General features: G+C 40.8%; 1 protein-coding gene across 3 annotated transcripts in view; it reads left to right on the top strand.

Annotated features, from left to right (window-relative positions):
* Positions 1-26,483, top strand: part of adarb1b (adenosine deaminase RNA specific B1b) — a 116,577-nt gene that overhangs the window by 21,426 nt on the left and 68,668 nt on the right. For 2 of the 3 annotated variants that reach the window (XM_054616032.1, XM_054616031.1), the window contains exon 2: positions 21,415-21,493. The gene's annotated coding sequence lies outside the window, so the exon portion shown is untranslated. The remainder of the gene's footprint in view (positions 1-21,414; positions 21,494-26,483) is intronic. The other variant, XM_054616033.1, reaches the window with a different exon arrangement.

The following is a 26,483-nucleotide window of genomic DNA, read 5'->3' on the forward strand; positions in this document are numbered from 1 at the left end:
ATGCACACACGCACACACACGCACGCACGCACACACACACACACACACACACACACACACACAATGCCTATAAAATGTATTCACCCCCCTTGGATGTTTTCCCCTTTTGTTGCTTTTATACATGAAATCAAGGTCAATATAATTTGGCTTTTTTGACAACAATTTGAAAAAAAAGCTTCTTTCATGTCAAAGTGAAAACAGATTTTTACAGACTAATGTCAATTAATTAAAAATATATAGTGTAAAATAAGTGTTTGCATAAATATTCACCCCCTTTAAAGTGACTGACCTAATTCAACAGAGGTCCAGCTAGTTGATGCCAGAAGTGTCACAATTAGTGAAATGGAGATCACCTGAGTGCAGTTGATGTGTGTCAAGTGATTGTAGTATAAAAACACCTGTGTCTGGGAGGTCCAGTCTCTGGTTCATCAGTATTCCTGCTACAATTGCAACATGAAGACAAAAGAACACTCCAAGCAACTCAGAGAAAAGATCATTGAAAAGTATCAGGAGATGGCTACAAAAAGATTTCCAACTCACTGGACATCCCACAAAGTTCAGTAAATCCATCATTAAGAAATGGAAGGAATATGGCACTTGTTTAAATCTGCCTAGAGCTGGCCATCCTCACAAACTGAGTGACCGGGCAAGAAGTAGACTGGTGAGGGAGGCCACCAAGACACCAACGACCACTCTGAAGGAGTTAAAAGCTTCAGTGGCTCAGATGGGAGAGACTGTACATACAACAACTGTTGCCCGGGTTCTTCACCAGTCGAAGCTGTATGGGAGAGTGGCAAAGAGAAAGCCACTGTTGAAAAAAGCTCATATGAAATCTCGCCTGGAATTTGCCCAAAGGCATGTGGGAGACTCCAAGGTCAATTGGAAGAAGGTTCTTTGGTCTGATGAGACAAAAATTGAGCTTTTTGGCCATCAGACTAGACGCTATGTTTGGCGAACACCAAACACTGGAGGATAATCTGACTCAGTCTGCAAGAGAACTACGACTTGGGAGAAGATTTATTTTCCAGCAAGACAACGACCCCATGCATACAGCAAAAGCTACACAGAAATGGTTCAAAGACAACAAGGTGAATGTTCTGGAGTGGCCAAGTCAAAGCCCAGATCTCGATCCAATGAAGAATTTGTAGCTGGACTTGAAAAGAGCTGTTCACGCCCGATCCCCGAGCAACCTGACAGAGCTTGAGCTGTTTTGCAAGGAAGAACGGAGAAAAATTGCAGTGTCCAGATGTGCCGGCCTGATTGAGACATATCCACACAGACTCAGTGCTGTGATTGCAGCCAAAGGTGCATCTACTAAATACTGACCTGAAGGGGGTGAATATTTATGCAATCATTTACTTTACCTTATATATTTTTAATTAATTGACATTATTTTGTAAAAATCTGTTTTCACTATGATATTAAAGAGAATACTTTTTATAGGCATTGTGTGTGTGTGTGTATATATATATATTTTTATTCACAAGGTCCTGTCAGATATGTTTTCCTAGGGTTTGTCTGATCCCATTGAAGCACACTGATGTCATTTAACTGTACAAGTGGCCACCAGCCTTTCAGTGATTGAAGGCCACTTGGCTTTTGAAGTCTAAAAAAAAAAAAAAAAAAGGAATGACATTTTCAAGGGACTTGGTTTGTGTCATTGAGTATCAAGTGTTGTTGCTGCAGCAGCAGCAGCATCTCTCAGGGCACTAAGAACCACAAATTATGGTTCTGGCTACAAGTAAATCAGTGCTAGCTTTGGTACTTAAGATTCTGCATGAGGCAAACAAGCACTTGAGATTTTTCCAAACACTGGTTTGGACTAACTGCTACTGAAGAGAGAGATCAGCTTTGATTACAGTCTATTACTGATAGGGGATTTGTTCTGTATCGCTACAATGCTTACAGATGTCTTATTGAACCTTTATTTTATTATCTCTCATCGTTTTGGCAAAGACCAAAAATTGAGAAGTTGCAGGTAACGCAGCTTCTTGCAAAAGGTTCACGTATATATAGCAACACATTTATGTCTTGGTCCCATGTAAAAGGAAAGTCAGACCAATAGCATTCAACGGTACACAAACTGATCATTCAACACTCTTTAAGCCAAGCAGTATGCTCAAAAACATTTTAGTAAGGCAAAAAAAGGAACGTTTTCAATTAATTTTAATGGGGTTGCATCCCCGATGCTCACACTGGTGTACCTCGATGCTTGTGACCTCTCAGAAGCGGAATCTTAATCTGCAGAGGATACAATTCTGTTCCCTGGCTGCAGTTCACCGCATGCTTGACTGTCTGGAGTTGGCTGGGCCGAGAAAAAGGTAATCCCTCCAGAATTTTGGAATTAATCTGTAGCTGATATCCAGCTCATCCACCGCTGCCTGTAGAGAGTCAAGTCCCTCACAGTCTCATCCGCTGCCAACTGCATATTTTGTGTAAGAAATGATGGTAGCTGCAAGAAAATGGCTGATGGTAATGGCCTTCTTATGCAATTTAGATTTTTTTGTTGTTGATGATAAAAGTAACACATTTAATGTGATGCAATTTGTTGAAAAGAGTATACAATGGATGAAAATGAATATTTTCAGTGTAATGACAGTTGTCCAGCATAATCATTGCTTATTAAAGGTTTTGAAGCAATAGACTGATGATCAGATTGGATTGGTCTATCATTGATGTCAGCGTGTTTCTGATGTGGAGGGGTTGTTATTTCGCCCTAACCAGTCAGTAGGGAGTGACTCCTCTATCTTGCCTTCTTCATTTTTATTTGGCTCTGAAATTAGGATATCAACTGCCAAGATCAGTAAACGTAACAATTTTCACAGCGCCAAATCTGTGGCCATTTTTCTGTCATTATTTTTCATTGAAGGGCATCTGAGTAGCTAGAAGGGGAAAATGACCAATTTGAATTGCTGTAAAAAATCTGAGATTTCTGCAGTGATTAAAAATTCTGGAACAAGGCTAAACTGCGTTTGTGTGAGGGATACTGAAATCTCCATTTTTAACACTTTTTAAATGTCTTGTTATCCATGTTAAATTGTACATTTTGGCTTTGACAACAAGGCCTTCTCTGTGCTCTGCAGGTTGCAAAAAAAACAACAACTAGCCATTCCATTAATCCCCTAAATCAAAACTACCCTCCATAATCCATGAATCAGATTAAATGAACAGGATATAGTTAGACCTTTTCAGCATTTTCTACTGCCTGCATCAGTACACGCATTGTGTACAGCAGTGATTTTTCTCTGAAAAAATAGCTAGGTCAGCTTAAAGCAGCCCAAGGATACAAAGGCAAGTTGTCCCAAAAGAACACTGATGCTTGTACTTTCCCCAACGGTGTGATGATGTGGTAGGCGCTGGTGGAAATTTAATTTGAATCTCATCGCTCATTAATTCCCAGCATTGGTTTTTGTCTTTAGATGCGGTGATGTTAACTTTCAAAGGCACTGCTGGAGTGTACCGTTTCATGTTTGCCTCCGACGGACTGAATGGCTGCTGTTGCATGTCATCCTGTAGGAGATGCAAAGTAAATAAGGATTCTTCAATTAGAGTTGAAACGATAGATCAAAGCTGTTCTATCCCTTCCTGTAAAGTTATGGGGCTTTTAAAAAAAAATAAAAATACTTTCGGATGAAGAACAGCCTTTTTGGGTGTTTTTAAGGAGTAATTATTTTCATTTTTTGTTTTTTTCCCCCCCTCAACCCAGTATTAATTACTTGTTGGTAGTTATAGGGCTAACTCAAAAGTTTTAAATACATTTTGGTATTCTGCTAAAGTAAGGTCCTGTCCGCATAGACACTATGGTTGTGAACCCCAAGTTTAATTGCAATACAATATTTTATCTATTTTTTGTGATATCAGCAAATAAGGTATTTTTCCCCAAAGTCTGTCACAAAAAGATTATGATTCAATTCAAGGGTTTTTGATCCATTTGAGAAAATATCATAAGTCTATTAACCAAAGTCGGATGCATTCATATCAACTTACAAAAATCAACTGAAATAAGATTTTAAACAATTTTAATACTGGACTCATCCAGCCAATGAAATTAAATGGTTCTTTACACTCCTAATATATGTAGTGTTGGTGTTTTCATGTGAAGAGCTTGATTACCTGTGTATTGCCATCATTCAACAGTTCTGTGCACTATAGAGTTCTGTGAGGTTGGTCAATTTTGACCTGATGGATATGAAGCCGTACACATGGACATATAGCCATAAATGGAAGGTCAATTAGGCTGTTGTGTAGTTGGAAAAGCGCTCATGCATTTTTCCATGTATGCACGATTTAAAAAAATCTATTTTTAGAGACCTAAGGAGAATTCCATGGCATCCGTCAAATTTGGTGTTGACTCATTGTACAGTCTAGTGGAAGGGCTTTGCTGTCTGTTAGACAATGGCATTCTGTCATTCAAATGTCATATGCACAGTCCGCTCGAATGAAGTTTTAGCTACAGTTGAACTAAAGTGATTTGTCCTCCATTTGACCTCGTCTACGTTGCACAACTTGAACCCACTGAGGAGTCGGAGTGACCTTCCTCACGAGGAGGGTGACTCCTAATACGGATCTCAAGGGCACGGCGTTGGAGCTTAATCTGGGCCTGCGGCTGGCCTCACTCATCTTATTCTTCCCGTCTCTTCCGTGAGTCACCGCTGCAATAGTTCAGCATTGTGACTTAATGCAAGGACAGACCTTGCTCTTCAATACGCACACTATATATTTTTTTCAGTTGAATTGTTATGAAGATTTAATGGTAAAAATGAGGACACAATATCCTTGAAGATGCATTGTCATCCCCATTGGTGAGTTTTGCTTGTGGGATATAATTTCATTGTTTCATTCGAGGACTTATTTCTGCTTGCGTTGCTTAAGGAGGAAGGGCGTCTACTCATCTGCCTGGCAAACTGTTTTATTAACAGTATTAAAATCGTGTAAGAACATGAAAATCAGTATCATACTTTTTTCTGTGTATAAACCATCCCCCTTTTGGAAAGTATACACCAGAATATTGTAAAGAAATAACTCATATTTGTGCATTAAAGGGTTAGCATCACTTAGTTTACAGAGGTACCCCCAGGACAAGCTCGAGAAAGTTGCAAAAGAAAAAAGTTTGGCGGCCATTCTTTTGTACGGCAATAACAAGGGTAAACTGCCCCCGCAGTGCTCCTTTTATTGGAAACAGTGGAAAGACAGGCCCAGACAAACATTGTGCCTGTGCGTGTGAATGTTTCATGAACGAGGCACATTGACTCATTCCTATATTAATTAGATATTGAAATGCTGGAAGTTCCTGATCAATAAACATAGATTTGTTTCCCCCCCTCTACAAGGTCAATACTCAGAGTTCTGTATTTGCACTTTGGACCTTCGTCATGTGGCTCACATTGTTTTTCAGGAACCTCTGACACATGTCTGAATGGAGTAAAGCTCCGCCGTATCAGTGAAATGACCACAGAGGATGAAATATGTATCCCGGTGACGCTGGCTGAGGTCGGACCCATGCCCGCAGCTCAGTGACTGTTATAATATTAATTTCCCCTCCGCTCGTTTTGTAGTCTTGTGGGCATCTAACGGGAGCGCAGACAATGGCAGCTTTTATGATTTATGAAGCCATCGTTTGATCGCTCTATGGCAGAGATAAATGGGATTGTTGTTAGTCAGCCATGAGCTGGGGCCTCTGGTGCGTGTTTGTATGTGTGTATCTGTATTTCGGTAAGAACCTCCCCCTCTTCTGCAGTCAGTCATGACCCTTTCAGCGAAACCATCATAAACTCCAAGACAAAAGCTTTTGATTGATTACATAGTGACAGTTATATGTCCTGTGTCATCAGTGAGCTGGCTATTGCCTGGTGATTGATTATTTTTATTTCACGGATTTGAACCCGGGTGAGAATAGTCACGCGGCAGCTATTAACCAGCCCCACCCCACCCCCAAGCATGTTGCATGCATGGATGCACGTCACTAAATTTCACATCATGACATAGGTCGATAGCTAGCTAGGTGCCTAAACAGCTGCTATAAAAAGGTAGGGTACATTAAACACAAAATAAACCATTTCTAACAATGCTGTTTTCTTGCCGTTTGTATAATTTGTAAAAATAACAGCCTCCTTATTGTATAAGGAGGCTGCTGTCCGCCCAGATAACAAGAAAGAACTGTACTTTGACAGGACAGGAAGTAATCTGTTGCCATGGGGTCAGCTTAGTTTTAGCTGTTTACATTCATCAAATTTGCACCATTTAAATTATGCAGAATTGGCAATTAGCATTTCCTTTTTGCTATCACTGGATTACTTTGACCCTGAAGAAAACTAAAAAAATATATAATTCTAAGGCAAGTTCTGGAGTTACAAGGTATTATGGATGTGAAAATTCAACAGGAATGACAACATTAGGTTTAAAACGCCATAAGGCTCTTCTGTAGTAGTGGGACAGGTTCTTGTCAACTGTAAAAGGATGTAAAGGAAAGACTCGTGCACCTTCTGCTGTGCAATAGAGAGCTCGTCAGGCAATAAAAAAGACGCAAGGGGGGTTGATTCTGCAATCACAAATCACCGCCACGGCTGCAATATTTCATGCCGCCACGATTTTCAGTTCAGCGGGGTATTTATAGTTGTAGGACTGATGATGTAAATAAGCACAGCTGCAGTTCAGTTAATTTGTATGCAGTGCTGCTAATTAAAACCAAATACAGGACGGTTAAATGTGTCCAGAAAGGAGATGTTTTTCTGCCACAGAACAAGAAATACTAGTTAAAGAAATCAATAATATAATTATTGGATGCTCCAATGGATATACAATTAAGTACTGCAGTAATCTTTTCACACACTTTTGCTACAATAATTTTGTTTTGATCACAGAAGAAGCCTTAATTGTTTGTCCCTCTGCTTGTGCCCGATGCAGCTTCCTTTGCTGCAGTGGTCAATCTGCAGTTATGAATCAGGTTTCGGTGGCCATTCATATCCATTTTTATTCCGTCCTTTTGCAAAGGAGCCACCCACAGTACATATTGTAGTCGTGCTGATTTTAGCATTATGGTATTTCTGTTATTTAGCCTGCACAAAAACCACTGTATGGCCCCATAGTTTAAACAGACAAAGAAAGTGTGACCCCGATGCAACTAAAAGGACCTTTTATATATTTGTGAACTTTTCAGGAAATAGTCTGCATTACATAAAGTGGAACACACACGGCCCGGAGTGCTGAGTGATGTGTAATTTGACTCATAAGAAGTGATGCGCATAGTACACTCTGAATGCGTCATGCAGACAGAAGAAGTAGCCAAAGTACACTAGCCGAGATGTGCTGAATGTAATGCGCTCAACGAAGGAATACAGTTGATCCTCTTGCACCAGTCAGTTGTCCGTATGGAATATACAACCCATTCAAGTATAAACTAATCCAAACGGCAAAAGAACAGCGATATTGCAAAAGCAGAAGTCTTGGATGATGGCTGCTTTAGCATATGTGGAGAGAATAGTCAAACAACAATTGAAAATTCACCTGAAGACACTCCTGCTTTTCCCTTGATTTGGTGTTATTTTGGGATTTTGGATCCCCGAAGCCGCGTCTCATTATAGACGGGTATTGTTACTGCTAACATAGACTAGATTGTTCACATTGCCCAATGAGCCAGGACAAGTCGATCCTTTCTAATGTTTTATTTCAGGCGAAAACCTCTGTTTTTGAAAATTGAAGCCATGTTCAAGTTCCTTTAACCTGCATTATTTCTAATGGCCATAAGGGGACCACTCCTCTGGTTGCAAAAATAAGTCCTATTATGGAAGTCTGAGAAAATTAACCTACCTCTCGATTGATTTAATACCTCAGTAAACATTGTAACCATGAGTTTATGGTCTCAATTGCTAGTTTCAACTCTCCTTCAATAAAAAAATGATGTTTATTAAGTAAATTATTGTCCAATAAGCTACTGCTAGCAGAGGCGTACACAGTGTACTTGACGTAACTCCCCTGCAGTCCAAATATGGTCACTTCCATTCACTGGTTGCAAAAAATCCAAGATGGCGACATTCAAAATGCTTAACTCATGTCTTCAAAACCGCAGTCCAATAACCAATGGGTGACGTCAAGATAACTACGTCCACTTCTTATATGCAGTCTATTTTTTAGGCGGGTTATTTTCTTTTTTAAAACAAGAAGATGAAGTGTTACATTGCTCTGCCCGTTAAAAGGTGCAGCCCAATTCAACAACTTAGTCATTATCTTAAAAAAAAACCTTTAAGGAAAATTCATGCATTATTTGCGTTCATGTCGCCTTACATCCAAGAGCATAACTTGGTATTCAAATTTTGGAATACCCTCTTAACTATGTCACTTATAATGGCTCAGCAATAGACAGCCAAGGGTAGCTTCATTTGAATTGTCCTCTAAAAGTCTCATTTACCCAGACATAGCCTATAGAGTTGGCTCATGATTCCCTGCAGCCTATTCCAAATAGCTACAGCCTATTGATACTGTTAACGGGCATGCTAAACATGTCCTTTCATGCTGTGAGCAGAAAAGTTGCTTTGAGGGTACAAATTAAAGTTGTATATGTGATTGACTCCTGGCTGAGGGTGTGCTGTGCGTTTCACTAATTGATATTAATTGATTTAATTAGCATGTTTGTGTTAACACTCAAAGCGCTACACGTTATTGGCTAGTAATTCAGATTGGATGCTTGTCCCGTGTCGCAACCCCACAGCTCGGGTACATGCCTCGGCTATGGTTGCTGGTCATAAATGGCGGGCACCGCTTGGCGCTGCAGTGGTGCGTTTGTCCTCGGAGGGCTCAGTCACTTGCGGTTTCATTTTCTTCTTTTGTGTCAAATTATCTTCCCTGTTCCAGTAGTTGGTTACAATGCAGTCACTTCACACTATTTTTTCCATGACACAGCAGTCATGATTTTTAGAGAATGGAACAAAATTGTGATCCTTTGTTTTGACTTGTCGTCATATCGATTATGTTTTAATTAAAACCGTTGGGGATTGATTATTTTTCTACCACTCTGACCTGGCATTTTTACAATCATGCCAGTTGGCCCAAGGGTGCTCCCCATTGTTTGTCCATGCGTCAGAAGTGATATCTCAGACATGGCCGACTGGACTTTGAAAGCACTTGGAGGAATGATGCATTTTATCGTTGCATGTCAGGGATTTTTAAAAGCATGTGGCCATAATAGGAGAAGGGTTTGAAACATTCTTATACCATGTGCATGCTCTTTTCCAGCAACTCCCTTCATACAATAATGAAATTTTACTGCGTAGAGACACTCGGAAAATTCTACTTAATTCTAAATGCTCCCCTGTAAAGTGTTTTATTCGAGGGCACCAAAGCATTGCTGATTGACCTTTCTAATCTGGAGTTTCCCTGCTGGTCTTGCAACTCTAACCACTTGTTATGTGCCTGCTTTACTCACATTTATCACTGCTCACTCTTTCACCAAAACTGAAAAAGTATTGTAATTATAGGTAAGAGGTTTCTTTCATTTTTTTTAGAGCCAGAATTGCCAGGCTCTGTAATGTGTCGAATCACAAGCAGCTTATGTACCTTAGTTACAATTTCCCATGCATCTTTTTTTAGTGTCATAAACAGACATGAATCTGGCATAAAGAAACAAACTGAGACCCCGAATGTCTCCATTCGGGTTAATTTAAAACAATTCTGTTGACTGCTTTGCAAAGGCTTTCTTTTAGTTTCACAAACAGACACCGATCTTACTCTGATTTTAAGCAAGACTTTGGTGGCAGCGGATGAAGATGAGTGCACATATGCTACATCAACCATAACAATGACAACAAACAAAAAATGGGGCTTCTGGGGAATGACTCGATGCTCACGACTCGGGCAGAAGGGGCTCCGTTTTTAACAGATTTCCGAGTTCAGAGGTTGCAAAATTTGGGGTAAACGATCTAAAATTAGACGCTACCTTGGTGATGGCAGGAGATGCCTGTCTGTCCAGGCATAGCAGTGCAATGCCAAACAGAATAGTGATAGAACTTTGTAAGAAATAATAAGAAAAAGAGTAAAATAACTTTAACACTATCCCTGGGATAAAGATTCTTCAATAAGGTCCTTTCACATTTCCATTGGCATGTCTCATTTCGGCCCTCTGTTGCATTGAAAATGGAGAGTGCCAGGTCAGCATCCAAGGTAAGAAGTCATGTGACCTGCTCCAGCCAGGCCCAGCGAATTCTTAGAGGGGTTGGGGGAAACTCGTCTGGCTATGAAAAATGGGTGACATTCCCTATTTTAAGCTATTGAATCATCAACACTCATTGCTGAATCACTGAGTGCCCATTCATAACTGGTAAAAAAATAGCTGAGTAGAGTACCGCACTCGGTTACAGAGTTGTATTTCACGACCACAATGCGTTTTGGATGTTGAAAATCTCCCCTCAGCAGCTGGAGACTCTGATATCATGCAGCAAATTAAACTGTTAAAAATGCGCGCACACACACACACACACACACACACACACACACACACACACACACACACACACACACACACACACACACACACACACACACACACACACACAGAGAGAGCAGGGGCAAACACTTAAGCACAGCGAACAAGTAAAGCTTTCTCTGCGATGTGAATGAGTAGCTATGGCTGAATGGTTGAGTGTGTCCTCTGTCTCTGTGAGGTTGGCAGCCCAGGGAAGATTAGGAGGAAGCACATCAAGTGAATGAGAGAGGAAGAAAGAGAGACGAGAAAAAGATAAAAAAAAAAAAAAAAAAAGCTGATGGCTCAGGAAAACCCCGCTGCATTACACTTGCTTTAAGGGAATTATCTCAGTGAGAATTCTGCAGGGTCCGAGAGTGGACGTGAACACATAAACTATCTCCAGGCTTAAATCTCTTCCTTAAATCCACATCAATCTGATCAGCTCCGCCTATTTGTAGTTGCTGCTCGGTTCCTGTGTTTGCTTCAATTGCACCACCCTCTTCTTCTACCTCCCTTTTATCCGCAGTGCACGTTCACGTTTATTTTTGTAAATGCATTTCTGCATAATTCATTACCAGCCGTGGCCTCGCCTTTGGCATGCCTGGTGGGTGGCCTACATGCACAGGTCATAGTCCTTCCATCTCACCTGCTAAACACTTTTTATTTTTCCATTTTGTGTCCTGACACATTTTGGAATTACATTTCTGTAGCTGCCACATGTGAAATCGCTGTAAAGTTGTTAATGATGACAACGGGTGTGTTGTTGACTGCGTACGAGACCCTAGACAAAACAGTCAGTGTCGCTAACTGGTGGCTATTGCAGTTGGCAAGGAATTCTAGGGCGGGGCTGTCTTGTAAATGGAAGCTGTTCGAAAATAGCTTCCCAGACACTATGCGTCACCACGGCGTGGCCACATCACAGCTTTCCGCTTCTTCTCCCTTACTGGTTTCCGTATGCTCAGTTGGCACAATGCTCTACACTGTCACACAGCTCCCAGTTCTGTATGTAGTTGACACAAAATACCCTTTCAGTGCCCCTGAATATCTGAATGAATGTTTCCAAATCGCAATAATCAGACAATTGATTTGTCACAGGCAGTTTTTTATATGTAGAACCCTTTTTTTTGCGCCCAGCTAGCAGCTCTAAAAAAAGCAACTTTTTAGTTGCTTGGTCGGTCCTCCACTTTCATCCAAACTTTAATATCACCAGTGTCAAAAAACATTGGATGGATTGCCCATGAAATCACACACATTTCCCATTCAGGATGATTTAGAATAACTTAACTTTACATCTAGCACCATCATCAGGTCAAACTTTCAATTCCTCTTATACTTTGGTTTATGGTCAAATGCCTGCAGGACTAATGACATTACTCATTAGCCTCAACTGTTCCTTGTGTAAAGTGCTAAACTAATTGGCTAATGCTGGCATGCAACCATGTTTAACTAAGATGGTGAACGTGGTAAACATACTTTAAATATAAGAATTTGTATTTTAAAAACTCTTCCGGAATTCCCCTGCATGGTACGGCACGGCTCTACTCAGGTTGACCCTGCCTTTTTTTTGGTTTTCCATTTTCAAAATGTGTGGATTGTTCTGGCTTCCAAGCGAGCAAACCACTGATTGGCCTGAGAGAATTGTCACTAGCTTGCCAAGCTACATGCTAATAGCAGTTTTATGAGCTGTTGCTAAGGCCACCAAATGAGAAGCCCCTCTACACTAAAGGGGTCATTTCTGCAGCAGAAAACCAAATAAAGAAAAGATTCTGGTACCAAAAGTTACTTGCGTCAAGCCAAATCATGCAGTGTAAAGCAAGCATTCATTTTCTATCAGATCCTCTTTAACCATTTATCAAAGCATAGTTTATTTAGTCAGTAAACAAATCCGCAGCAGCCAGACTGAGGCACTATTTGTCAGCTTCTTCATTGAAGTATACAAATTGTCTGTTGAGAGAAAGTTCCCCACTAGTGTCAGTTGGCATGGCTAGTGGAATTACTTGTATAATATGGGAAGTGAATATTTATTCATTGTTTCTTCAGTCACGTAAAAATATGTCCTTTAAACTTGGCATATTCATATTTTCCCAGTTTGAAGGAAATTAATTAATAAAACACCAAACTACACCCTCTGCTCTGACATTTGTGCTGACCTTTAACTTTAGTAAACAGTTCAATCCCAACTCATGCTCTCTGCATTTGGCCTCCACCCAAAGCTGAGCATTTAGAAAAGCCATTGACAATAGAAGTAACTACTCTGCAATTGTGCTAAAAGCAACTCCTGCCTCATTTAAATGGACGTGGGTGGGCGAGAAGTAAGAGTACAACTCTTGGAGGTTACTGAGGTCATGTTCTCAACAGTTGATGCACCATGACTTTCATGCTATGTGAGCACATGAAGCGGTTTTCTTATGGAGAGTTTCTTTAATCTGCCATAATAGGGTCCGTGTTGAAAAATCACAAAGTTACCCTTTACCATGACATGTTAAGTAAATTTGTCTGATGAAAACTGTTACACTGTGAATGTTTTGCTTCTTGCACACTTCTGATCCAGCATATTCTGTGGAGATGTCCTCATCTGAATATAAAATATTTATCTGCACCTTTTATTCTGGTTTACAATGATTTACATAATGTGTTAACCAATCATCAATGTGTATGGGAACTGAAACAAAAGGTAACACTTAAAATGTATTTTCGCGATGCCAAAAGGTGCAGTGAAAAATGTGGGTGCACCAAAATGAAAAAGATAAGCACACCAGTGCAAAAAATGCACAAAAGTAGTCTGGAGCCCTGGGCCTAAGTAGTTTTACAGCTTGAATGTATTATGCAAGCAGTATTACCCACAGTCTACTGCACATAGAATCTGCAGCCCTCACTTATTACGGTGAACTTCTCCTCGTGCTCCGCCCTTTTCTGACTGTCAAATTGAAAAGTGACCCTGTCTCCGCTCTCTGGATAACATCTTTTTGATTTTCTTCTTCTGAGGCAAGCTCACCTGTTCCACACAAAGTACACCCAGCAAATATCTAGTTCGAAGTACTCCGTCCACTACTGTCGAGGAACATCATAAATACAGTTCGGTGGCTTGTCATAGTGACAAGAGTAATGCACACCCAGGAGGTTTGTGTCATCTGTAAAAAGCGATGACAATGAATGAAATGTGTCCAAATAAAAAGCCACTCTAAAGGGATTTCAGCCCTTCAATATTTGAAGCGTTGGTATTGCACTGAACGAATGGCCAGACTTTAAACAAAGTTAAAGTAAATCCTGTCAAGTTTTTGACATACACACTGGCAGACAGGCGGATTGAAGGACCGATTTCAAAGTTTTCCCCTTCCTTGCTTTTAGCTCATAACCTTTTTTATTCTTGGTTTTGTTCATTCTGAAGTTAAGGTTTGCTCAGACACACTAATAGATTGAGCCCGGATTAGAACCTGATTGGTCTGTTTTTTATTTGACTTAGGTCAGGACCTTATTTGTCTGTGTTTACATGTGGTACCGATGCAGGAAGAGCGAGTGCTAAACCCTCCAGGCTGCGGAGGATGTTGGCTAACTGGACCCATCTGTTGTACTTGCCAAGTGTATACCATGCTAATCAGAAACCTGTTCACCTTGAGTCAGAAAATGAAGACATTTTAATAGTTCCCTGCTTTGGTTTTTGGCTGCCATAGAGCGGTATTGTTTTTAGCAATTGCTAGCGGGAAGACTCTGGTGATAGGAATGTCATCCGCTGGTTGCACCGCCTTGGTGCTGACTGAAATATCAGTTGGATGGATTGCTGTGACATTTTACACCGACATTCATGGTCCACTCAGGATGATTTGTAACTGTGGAGATCCCATAACTTTTCCTCCAGCGACATCATCGGGCCAAAATGTTGCCAATAAAAATACTTCACATAGTTTACAACCAAATACCTGCAAAGACATTCCCATCTGTACTTAGAGGTTAGCTCTAATTAGCAAATGCTAGCTTGTTAAGACGCTAAACTAAGCTTTTGACCGGGGTAAACATCACTCCTCACAAACATTAGCACGTTAGCATTGTTATTGTGACCATGTTAGCATTTAGCTAGTGCAACCTCACAGCCCTGCCAGCATTTGACATGACTGGACTGGTAGCAGCAACTACTGTAAAACAAAAAACTAACTTATTTGACTAATTATGCAATACTAAATCACAACATGACATGAATAACCAATTAGACAACTCATATATAGTTTGTGTGTCCATGCCTCACTGTTGCCTAAAGCCTAGCAAACCCGCCAGGGTTCATGAACACCAAGGGGCAAAACCACAGCATATACCCGGTTGCTAATATCCAGTTTTTGAATGTTCCTGGCCTCAGCTGAAAGCACTACTCATGAATGTTGTGCATGGCATCAACAGTTAACTGTTACATATATGTGCAAACAGATGCACATGCACACACAAACACACTTTTGCCCACGGTGACACCATGGGGCCGGGATGTATGTGATGGAGTCAGTCAACCAAGAGTGACCTCCTTTAATGCAGCCGCTCTGTTTAGTCCCCTTCTAATGAGTGGTTGTGACTCATAATCTATACTGTGTATAAAGCCGGGGGGTTAATCATGCTGATGGTGTCGGCGCGTTTGTGTGTGTGTGTGTGTACAGTATGTGTGGCCCGGTTCAGGCTGAGAAATGCAAAGTGGCTCTCAGAAATCGTTTCTCTTGATGGGCTGACGATTATTTATGAAGCCTCCACAACATTTAGCCTTTTTGTAGTAATGTCAAGAGTTGCTCTTTGGTATCGAGGTGTGCCACTAGGTGTACTTAACACTTGTGCTTTAGTTGTGATAATATTATAGTCCGTGAAAACAGTTTGTAATACCAAAGAATGTGAACCTATTGTTTATATGTTATTTATAACCATTTTTTTGGGTATCTTTTTCTTTTCTTTTTCCTCATTTTAAAGCTAACCTACATTAACGTTTGCTGCACTGTGGATACAGGATACAGTTAAATGCAAAGCAGTAGGCTTCTGTTTCTCTTAAAAATTTGTCATTAAAAAAAGGAACCTTTTGAAGGTTTTCTTATAAATCAATAAAATGGTTTGGATAGTGTTCCAGTATTGTCCCTTTTTTGCAATGGCAAGGCTTAAATTATTTATCATTCAGCCATTCTTTAGACTGCTGGCCCTAAATATTTGCGTTCTTTAGTCAAGCATCAGCTGAAACTGAACCTTCTGTAGCTCCTTGTGGGGGTTGGGCTGAAATCTGTCTTTTGCTGCCTTGTGCACTGTCAAGACGCACAAAGCTGTCAACAGAGGTGTCAAACGAGTCAAATGTTTTTTGGAGCAAGCAAGAAAAGCGGATGAGTAGGGGGAAAAGAAAGGATGTGGGGTAGACAGTAGGAAAGCAGAAGGAAACAAGATAGGTGCGAAATGCATTGACTAGAGAAAAAAGTGTTTAAAACATGCATTGGAGGTTAATCCTTTTTTTATTCTACCCTCAGGATGGTTCATGACTTGGATTAGTGTTTTGTTGTTCTTCAAGTATTTCATTATGTCTCTTGCTTGAAACATCACATTTTAAACTAGTGTTAATTCAAAAGGGCAGAGGGGCTTATCCAGCTACCTTTATCTCTCGAAAAATGTTGCTAACCAGGGAAAGTTGGCTTGCTATTTTCTCAGCACTGCCTGAACTATCCCCATTCACACAGGCACTCACATTTACAGCATTTCGATATCGGCCACTGAGCAGCTCGATTGGACTCACTAGATGTTAATTCCCGAAAGATACCTTAGCAGCAGCACTTCGAGTAAGCGAGAGTGAGTCACCCTCCCCTCTCACTCCCTCAGTATGTGACTTTCATCCTAATCCCCAGCTTCAGTTTTCAGAAGTGAAGGCTTTTTGGCAGTAAACAGACCCCAAAAAGCCATCAGCTGTCACACCAGCTGCATAATGATGCAGTAGCGTGCTGGAGTTTGTTGCAGTTCGTCCGTCGCCATCGCAGCATCATCAAGTGTGAATTCAACAGCAACTTTTGGAAAGATTTGAATGTGGAAAAGTAGATATCATCACCCTAACAAACGCATCTGAACCACAAACGACAACTCTCTGTGTCATTGGGAGGTCACTGAAAGTTTACACTTGCCGACTAGCAGTCATTCATCATTCATTGTAATTGAAGGCTGCTTTTTGTTTACTCGTGCGCTCAATGGCTCACTTGCTAGCTCACTGACACCGTCTGTTAGGAACAAGATCCAGTGTTTTTGTGAAGGTCAGCGGGGGGTACCCAGAGTGCAACAGGATTACCATAAACAAAAGGATCAGGAATAGATCCAGCCTGACAGAGCCAGTGAGAATCTGTTCGAAATGTATAATTAGCCCTGCAAAAATATATGTCTGTCTTTTCTTGTAGTTGCTACATTTGAGGGTTTCTTGCTGTAGAACATCTCATTTGGGCAAAAGAAATACATTTTAACTTTAAAAAAACGTTGCTGCATACATATGAATGATAGAATTCTTCAGGGACATCAGTGATGCTGCAAGTCTTCCTTGACTGAATCGCACATCAAAAAGATGTCTTGCTGGGAGAGGAGTGTAACATGGACTGCATTTTTATCAGTTTGACCTGCAAACTTTTCTGTAAACATGCAGCTACAGTTACACAGTCTCAGTAAGATATCGTCTTTGCATTATTTCTCGACAGAAAAAAAGACAAGAGAGGCTTAAAGATGGTCTGGATTGAGACTGCAGATGATGTCAGGATGTATAATGAACCCATTGATAAACCAATATTGCAGTTTTGTTTTCTAATTGGACACAGTAGCATCACTCCTTACCTCACTGAAGGCGGGAAACACAGATCATTGAGCACTGTTTTGGGTTTCCGCCCCTGGGAGATGTGATGTCAGAAATGCAAGTGAACTTTTCCTCACTCTCTAGAAACGGGGTTAATTGCGCTGTGTTGAAAGTTCGGATTAGCTCAGGGCAGGCTCCATTAACAGCGGTCGGCTCTCGGAAAAAAAACGTTTTGTCTTTGGGTTTCACAATTTAAGAAGCGCCCAACGTTCAAAAGCTAATTTAAGAATCAGCAACCCAAGCGTTTTGTTCCTGATTCATTAACATTAAATTGCTTACCGGTTGTTGTCTTTAATGCACCATGATTGACATCTGCCACCGCGTTTGGCTGCTCATGTGGAAGCACAGTGTCTGTGCAAAAAAAAAAAAAAAAAGCACTGAATCTGGAGCTGTGTGCAGCGATTTACAGCTGCTGAGGATTTTTCTAACAGACTTAGCAACACGGTGGAAACTGACAGGATGAACCACATGGTGCAGATTCTTAGCTATTGCTGGAGGGAAGCAAGGGTCTCACCTTGTTACGGGGTTGTTTCTCCACAGACATCCTTTATAGTTTAGGAGCAGGCAACCTTTGCTGTCACCACCAGCCCCTTGCATTTTTTTATTTCTTCATCTGCTCTTGATAGTTAGTGGAGGAGGCATGGCAGAATCCCCAGACCACATAGCAGTTCTCAAATTGATTGCTAAATTAGAAGTGTACACTTGTGCCCTTAGAGTCTTTGCTGCACGAGTGTTGGCGTAGCCTGTCCTCCTCTTCTGCTGCATTACTCAGTCACAAGACACAAGAGAGAGAAAACACTAAGTGAGTCATAGCAACTCGCAGCTGACTTCTTATGTAACATTGTATTAACAAAAACCAACTAGCTTTCTTTTACATAAAGTACATGGATGCTCCAGTCTTTGACTTCTTGTTAGGGATGGCTGGATGCCACTAAATCATGTCTGCATGACACACTTACCATGAAATGAAATGAGTCCTCTTCCCTCACCTCTTTTATTGCCATATAGACTCTATATCTGTTTATTTTAAAGTGTACCATGAGATGCAATCATATAATAAGAGGTGGAGAGGTGAATTTAATGTGTTGTGATATGCTTATGAGCAATCACAGTAATGATGGTGACAAATAAATCAGATGGTGCTCAGGATATTTAGTGATATCCCAGCAGTTAAAATTGTTAGTCCTGTTTTTCTGAAACCGAGACAAGACGTTAAAAATGTGGTTGATTCCAAGACGAGACCAAGACTGATTTCCAGTACTACAACACTGTCAATGTCAGTGTCAAATACTGGATATATGTTAACCCTCAATATAGCCTATTCCTCGTTGACAGTTTTTGACAGTTCAGGCTGATGGATTGTATCGGATTATACTTCCTTTTTTTCATCAATTATCCAATCCAGTTATTTTGGCTAGTATCACACCAATTCCAATACTAAGTATCGGATTGGTGCTGCTCTACTTCTTGTTATTTTTTGTCCGAACAACATTTAGCTCACATCAAGTCTTACTACTGGAAACTGATGTTACAAAATTAATTTCAAAGCTTGTACATGCTGTATAGGGTTAGCAAATGTAACAAAACTGTGTCAAGGACATTCCTCATATCTTGGCATCTTGAAATCACGGAATCCTTCCAAGGCTGTCCATGTAAAGCACAAATTGTATCTACATAACATCAAAGACGGGACATATGGGCCAGATACATCTTTTAAATTAGTGTAAACATGGAGAATAGGTGCTAAGAGTTTCAATTTCAATGTAGTGTTTGATTTTAGACTTGTATTAAAGAGTAACTGCACACCTAAATCTGTTTTTTAAAACGGTTAACTAAATGATATGAAACATGGCAATGCTGGTGTTAAAAAGGACATTTTTTGCAAAGTTTATAGCTTCTTACAGTAGGTGGGAGTGAGGGTGCTGGACCACACTGTGGAATTCTTGTCTCCTTCTTTTTGGTCTGATAAACAGTACATCCATCAAGTTCATTCCACATGCCATGTTGCTATTGTCCAAGCTACTGTAGCTGTCGATAATCATGGAAGCTGCATCGAGGCTTTTGTCATATGGAAGTAAGCTTGGTTTCATCTCTCAGCCCCTCGCAATGGTTTGAACTTAGGCTCAGACCTTCGGGTGAAGTTACTTTAACCTTATATACCTTAGCTGGGTGCACTGTATGCTTAGATTTGTAAGACCAATATGCTTTTGGTCACAGTTTCTGAACTATGGCTATCGCTGTAAAGGAATTTCCCTGCGATGAAAATGTTTGGCTCAACAGCACAATATGTGGTGTTATTGCGTGTTTTTTCCCCGCAAATAACTTAATTTCTCCTTATTTTAGTGCTATAAATCAGCTTAATGTTTGTAAGGTTTATTGTTGCTTTTTTAAATGGCAAAGATGACAGCTTTTTTTTTTTCTCTGATTGCGTCTGGTTGCTATAATACGATATATCCGTAGAAGTAAGAATGTCGGCACAAGGTAGATCTCTGGTTTTTGCAATATTGCTCTTATTGAGAGAGCCCTATTCTGAGCTAGGTTTTCCCATTGAAAGCCCTTTATGCATCGCAACTCTAAATGCATAGCAACATGCACACGCACATGCTGCATGACATGATATGTAAATTTAAGCAAACTTTTAGGAAGGTGACTCCTGAGCAACAGATTCTTGGGGCAGCTCAGAGAAGTGTAGAGCACCTTGGTGGATGTCTTGAATACAGATGATGGAGACACACACACACACACACACACACACACGCACACACGCACACACGCACACACGCATATCCACAGGACATTGGAGGATGCGGTATTTTTTTACAACCAAGTTGCCCATATGCCCAAGCAGATACCATATGGTCTGCATCACCCACCCCTCTTTAAAGGTACAAGCTTTTCAGTGTGGACCTGCTCCGCTAGAGTATAAGGTATGGTTTTAAATAATCTTAATTTGTTGGAGTAGGATTATTAAATTTGACAGTTCAAGATGTTTTCATAATAATATAAGGTAATACTGCTATATCTTCCGTTGCTCATGTATGTTACCTGCATTAAATGTGCTACTGATGCCTGAACTTGTATCTTTTGCTCTTTTAGTGCTCAGTGGCTGTTTGGTTAGGCAGCAAGTGACTTGATTTTAATTCATCCAGAAGCCTGCAACTCAGGTCCACTTGCCAGTGTCACCTCTGTTTTTTTGGGGGGTTTTTTCGTCCTTGTGTCCCGGCAACAGTGGAATAACTAATGTGATTGGACAACGGGGCAGCATCTGCTCCCTGTCCCCATACCTCTGTGGATGGTTTGGCTGTTAACCGCCACTCTGTTTTGGTGCTGGTTTGAGGCGAGTTCCTCTGGGCCAGGGTCAGGAGGACGTTGGCCAGCGGTTTTCTCTGATGCAGGGAGAGAAAACCGACTGCCTGCAGAGATTCTTGTCCTTGTTTCCGTTCCTCGCTGCTTTCGGGTTGAATGTGCAGCATCTGCTCTTAAAAGTCATACGTCAGCTGCTTTTAGAGAAATCATACAGACAAACACCCTGTGCGTGACAACAAAAGCCTTATAAATAATAAAACAAACTTATATCACTACAGTTAAAAGCAGGGTGTCTGTATTGAATGGGTAGACAGTAGTTATAGAATAGGCCGGCTGATTAAGTGGGCCAATTATTGCCACTATGAGAAAATCAGCATTGGCCGATACCTGCGCTAATAAGGCCAATTAACAAAAGAATGTCTGCAGGCATATCTGCAGGAGGCTTTCTCCGTGTGGCTGCCTTGGAAATAAGTTGGCCAACACCAGGAAGGCCACTAAACATTGTTTACTTATTCTTTTTGTTATAAATGTAAGTTAACGCATTTTTGATCTCTCTAAGAAACAAAGAGAATCTGCTACTTGCTGACAAATGCTAATTTTAAGTGCACTAAATCAAAAATGTATTTGTAATTCATGAGGATTAGTTTGTTTATTTACTGTGGACATTTAATTGGCATACTTGAAGGAATAGATCCAAGAATCTCTTTTTAAATAACATATTAACATAGACTTTGTCCATAGACCTTTTTCGGGATTAACTAGTCCAGAATACTTTATATATAGAGCCACATCACACACATTTTAATGATCTCTTTTTTTTTTCCAGCAGGCACGGCGTGTGGTGTTTTTAGACAGCAAAGGATTGGCCAATAAAAGAGCTTTCCCCTCGACTACTCAGTGAAACGGTGAGTTTAGAAACAACAATATCTCAGCACTCACACACAATCTGACGAACGGGTGCAACGGTGGGAGTATTGTCGAAAAAGGAATAAGGCACAATAAGAGAACAAAAAACACAAAAAAGACAACATGCTCAAGAGTTTTTTTAAATGACAGTATTCATGATTCTCTTTCAAATTTCAAACACATTTTAACCAAACGTTGGTGGTATGGGCTACACTTTAAGCATGGCTGTTATCTGCCAGTAAACAGAGTATGTTTCCAACCGGGAACAAAACAAGTCGCCTTGGCTGATATTCAGGAGAAAAACGGAGAGGTCTTCAGGAATTTTAGTATTGTTTCTTACTGTCCTGAGACGAAGACATTATGAGTATATATGTGGGAATACACTGTTAGAACAGAAACAACTGATCAGTAATTTTAGTTAAAAGTCCTCTATACGTCAGAATTAATTTGGCGTTTCGATAACCCGTTCATCTCACCAACTCTATTCTTTTCAAAGGCAAAAACCACCTCAAGCAAGCAAGCGTTTTATTGAATTTCGCTATTTCACTGCTGTTTCCAGCTTCAGAATGCGTCCACAAATATGTAAATTATAACAAGGCTACCTTTGCAGATATACTGTCACACTAGATAGCAGAACGACCCCATTCCCTGTTGTTCTCTTCATGTCATCAGAGAGCCATGGGTATCTCTAATGCAAAACAAATTCTGTATTGTGCCCAAGCTACAGAGGACTGAGTACACGACTCTTTCAACCCTGGACTTACTTACTCCAGTGACATGATTAGCCAAATGAGGCGTAAGGTTACCAATCACACAGAAGTGAAGAGGTTTCATATTCAGAACCAGACGGAGCTCATAAACAATTCTGAAACTTATACAGGCACCTGATGCCAACTCGCATTACACCTGGTGTTCACCTAGAGGTGGATCTTTGCAGTTTTGGCTCTCTTATCCTTCTTTCGTCGTCTGAAGACTTTGACAAGTACAATTCATATCTGTGCGCCAGTGTGGCTATTTTTAGACCTGCTCAAATATCAGGGGATCCTGGACTCCTCCGTCTCTCTTTGCCTGTCTCCTCCACTTACCCCTGTTCGATTGAATTGCAAAACCCTTGCTCTGCTGTGTACGGATGATTAGTTATAGGGCATGGAGATACATCTATGTATAGTTCATAAAGTATATATGCGTGTCCCCTTGTCCTTTTCATGTTGTGATGACTCACGCACTGGAGATGAAGATCGGTTTACTCATCACTGGGAGTACTACTCGGCCTGCGAAAATGATTGTATAATATCCCCTGCGTCTCTAAAGGAGCCTGACCCTGATGATGTCATAGTGATGTCTTCAGGTTTAACTTTGCCATGGCTTGAGATTTTGAATTTTCAACCTTTTTTAATCCAAGTTGAAAAGACGCGGGTGTTGATCATATAGGCAGGGTAGACGCTATATAGTTGCATTATGGGAAGTGTAGGATCTATTGCTTTTGGAGCATGAGCTAGGGACCAAAAGTCAGGATATCTTGACCTCTTTCTCATCAAGTTTGTTATTTGTTATTTTGGCACTCACAAGTCCTTCACCGCCATTAAAGGGCAATAATTAATCCCTCGAGTATCCGCCCTTTTTTTGTTCGACATTTTACGTAGCGTTGAGCAGTTTTTGTTCATGAGAGAACCAGGGACTGCTCAGACACCTGTACCGTTATTAACAAGAGGAGACATTTAACGCCCTTCTTGTGCTCCTCTTAAATAGTCTCCATTTTCCTGCTGGGCGCCGAGGGGAAGGAACTGTCAGGTAGAAAAGGAGGGCCGCCTTGAGATGATCCTGATCTCTGCGTGTCGCTACATTCTGTGCCCGGTGGCATTGAGGTAGTGGCAACATGCTGTGTTTGTTAGTTGTTTTTTTTTAACCTCTCAGGGTAAAGGTGGAGAAATAGTATGGAAAGCTGTAAAACAATGTGTTCAGCTCTGTCTGCTTTTGCACTCATATAGGGAGCAGACAACCCTTAAACCACAGACAGTATGACCAGCATTAGCTTCTGTATCAGCCCCAAACACACAGTGTATATTTTTGCATTTGGCAATGTGAGATGTTTGCTTACATCATCAACCTGCAAACAGACCTCCACATGTAGAAGTGTGAGCCAAACATGCTGTTGATTTCCATTTGTTGTTATGCTGAATTTTTAGCCTATGTCCAGTTCTCTTTGTGCGCTGACATTTGTGTGTGTATGTATGTGTTGTTTTTTTTTTTGGCAACAAGTGGCTTCCTGCCTCCTGTGTCCACCCCCCTTCAGCTGTTCTTCTGAATATTTAGTGCAGTGTTTGCGAGATAGCCAACACTCATCCAGCCACAGTGTGTTGCTGCTGGTAGTAGAGTTAGTTGGGGCTTTTTATAAGCTTGTGGCTCTCAGGTAGACTATTTTTACATAAATATAAAGATAAGGCAGATTTTATTATCATATTTTTGGTTGGAGAGGATGTTTTCAAAAGTGCCATTATGATTAGATGGCCCAACCGAGAAAATCTGTATAGCAAAACTGATATTCCCGAACAGTTGCTTCATAAATCCTCTGTACAGCTGTTGGTGGTGTACTCATCGCTGTGTTCATTTTTCTTGGTGTCACTGCAGCAGGTCAAATTGATGGCTATGACACTTTAGATGATACAGTGTCAGGTCTCGATGATGACAATGATGGGAGCTACGCAATAACAACACACCATATTACATATCTTTTTTTTTTTTTTTTTTTTTGGTGTTGCTGCTACAAGGGCGTCCGCCTCGGATGATTTAATCTTTATACCACCAGAAACTGGGCCAGCAATATTTCATCGGTGTCATGAGCACACCATTCTTTTTGTGTGCATCTAAGCAGTGCGCCAATGAAATGGGAACTGCTGGAAATGGGTGACCTATGGTCCCACAGCCAGGACTAATAATTCAGGGTTGTGTGTTGTGGTGTCGCAAAAAAGAGCTGGGTTATGTATAAAGCTGAGAAAAGATCTGCTACTGTATGTTCCTGGACAAGACGAGATTGGAGTTTATCTCTACTTTCTCGCTGTCTGAGGACACGCACATCAACACAAGCACACACACTATATTTAGTGCATGTGTAGCTACACATAGTATTAACCTGTGACCAAGGTTTTATGCTGAATCAGCTGCAACCAGGGGCTTCACTGAAATTTTCAGTCTCTCGCTTTAGTTTGAGCATTACAAGCTGGGGCATCTTAAAATTCTCCACCAGTAAAATCCTCAGCTTATATATTTAATGCCTAGGCTAACCCCTCTGGACAATAGTAGGGAGGTTCTGTTGAAATTTTGATACCAAACCTGCTGGACTGACCTACATTAGCGAAGTACTACTAAAACTGCTCTCCAGATTGCTGAGGATAATATTACGGGAGCATTTAATGAGTTCCAGCCCCCTGAAATGTTAATAATAATAATAATTTCCAAATGATATTGCCCTCCGTATCCTAATTTCTTATTCCCAAATATTTTCCAATTAATGAGAACCTGCTATCAATGTCCCACACTAGATTGACACTCTGGGCCCCATGTCAGACAAAATTGAGTCCGTATTTTACATTGTGGCCAACTGGAACCTTAAAGGTATGCTGAAGTAGCTATAAGCAGTTCCTGTTAGACATTTAGTAATGGATGGACAGCTATCACTGGGACGTGATTATTTTCCATTAAGTTCAAGAGTAATAGGGAATGTTTATTTGTGATGGACATCAGAGATAATGATATCATTGGTAACTCAGGGTTGAAGCAAAAAAATACGGGTTTCATGTTTGCATGTTCAGATTTGACTGAGTTACGACTCTTGCAACTCACACTCTCTCCTATAGTTTAAAAACCTCTGTCCCACACCAGGTGCTCTTGACCCCCTGGAGGTGACCAAAAGTAACAGATGGTCATGCGTTTTTAGCTCTCCAAAATGACAAAGAAAAAGCAACTGTGGTCTGTAAAATTTCCCCAGGAGGCCAAGCATCACCGATAAAGTTTGAAGAAAGCGGGAGACGTCTTTGTAACATTTCGGTCTGATGCCCTTACTCAGAGCAGCTTGAGAGGTCTGCATTAGTAGATTGAGCGATGCGATCACCATAAAATTCAGGAAAACAACAAGAGCACACTCAAGGTTAATATGTTACATGCATTCCCTTAATTTCAAAACTGAAGTTCAATAGTTCCTTCCAACATCTGTCCTCTTTTCGCATATTCTCATGAATCTTTTTACCTCGAATGTTGCTTTTGGAAAAGCTGCTGACTCTTTTTCTGGTGAGTTCAGTCATGCAGACTTACCTGAATCAACATCACCCCCATATAATATCTTAAAATAGATCTTGCGTTATGTTTTAATAGAATTATGTTACTGTAGTTTGGCACCTCTCTTCAGATGCTCCGACACCATATGTTCTGTGTGAGCCAGTAGCCAGAGTGCTTCAACGACACTGTGCCACGCTGATTAGCATGTATTTCTCTGCGAAGAATCCATCTGGAGAGTACCTGCGTTCTTTCACACATAGGCACCAACACTTGTTGTTTCTGACTGTCTCTCTCAGTTCTTTTTTACCACTGCTCGCTGCCATACAAAAGTACAATCGTACATGTACGCTGGTTTCGGTCCACTCGTGCCTGTGAACTGGACAGGAGACGGATGGATCCGCTATCAAAGTCCACGTTTGTTTTGGAACCTGGAACTGGAAGCGGCGACCAGATGTGAAAACAATGTAGTCGTTCAGGCGAAGCCGTGACGGAGGCTGCTTTCACTGATAGTGTAGGTTGGACCCGGGAGAGAAAGTCTGCGTATTGTCTCCGTGACATCTGTTTTACACTGTACAAACTTCAGATGGAACTTTGTGCATCTGGATCGGTGATTAAACTATTACAATGGCAGGGTTGTGTTTACGTATCTCTTCTGGAACATCGGTCCTGTCTACTTGTAGGATGAATGATGTCCCCATTATTTGGTGCTGACATGTT

This window comes from Anoplopoma fimbria, chromosome 16 (genome assembly GCF_027596085.1).
Source record: "Anoplopoma fimbria isolate UVic2021 breed Golden Eagle Sablefish chromosome 16, Afim_UVic_2022, whole genome shotgun sequence".
Classification (NCBI taxonomy): Eukaryota; Metazoa; Chordata; class Actinopteri; order Perciformes; family Anoplopomatidae; genus Anoplopoma; species Anoplopoma fimbria.